The following is a 1,104-nucleotide window of genomic DNA, read 5'->3' on the forward strand; positions in this document are numbered from 1 at the left end:
TTCTCCGTGTTTTTCTCCTTGTCTCCGTATTCTTTCTGTTGAAGAGCGTAGCTCGAAACGTCAAAGACTTTCCGTATTCCCGAGCGTCATACTAATATATACTTTTGTTATTTACACCACCTGTCCTCGTCTGTTGTTATTATTTGTATATTCTCCCATATATATATATATACAAACGGTGGTGCCACAGTATGACAACAGCCGCATATATATATATATATATATATATATATATATATAGTCATTCAACAAGAGAATTATTGTCAGTAACTTTGAAGTTTCAGCTAGTTAAGCTATCATCGTACAGTGATATGTTTGAGCTCCTCTTGGCTTTATATAATCTCTGTTGAGATAAGGTTTTCTCCTCGGGTAGGTAGAGTTCTGTTGAATAATAATTACGCTGTAGAGTAGGTTGTGATGGAGAGGTTTCCTAGTGAAATTCTCTATTGATTAGTTATGAAACTGTTATTGTTCAGAACATAGTAATGCAGGTGTATATATTTAAAAGCTGGATTAAAAATTTGAACTCTGACACCTAAATTTTCAAAACAAAGGATTGAATCTAATAAAATCAACAATAACGAAAGCTTGCGCCATTTCCGCTAACCAAAGAACTCCTTCTTCCTATCCACATCATGTTTTGAGCCCCTTAAAACCAACACCATGACCTGAAGATGATACACCTAAATATACATAGCTGTTTACTACGTTCTACTGCCATGAATAAACTCGGAACAATGATATAATGCTAAATTTAATCAATAAAGTATTCTGCATATCATCTCTGCATTACAACCTTCCCTATAACCTAACTACCAGACAACAGAATTCCACCTACATGAGAAAAAAATTGGTTTTCATCTCAAGAGAGACTATATTATGTCAAGATTAATTCCAATGCCTTATAGCTTAGCTGGCCGACACTTCGAAGTCGCCATCAATACTATTCTTGCTAACGTTGAATGTATTTATACTCCTTCAGATTAGTGTAAAATCGTTTACATCGTAAAAGTTATGTTTATCGCCACTCGAACATGGCTGTTCCATAGGAACCGACGTTACTGCTATTTTATTTTATATTTTAACTGAACATAAAAACAGACA

This window comes from Octopus bimaculoides, chromosome 6, assembly GCF_001194135.2.
Source record: "Octopus bimaculoides isolate UCB-OBI-ISO-001 chromosome 6, ASM119413v2, whole genome shotgun sequence".
NCBI lineage: Eukaryota > Metazoa > Mollusca > Cephalopoda > Octopoda > Octopodidae > Octopus > Octopus bimaculoides.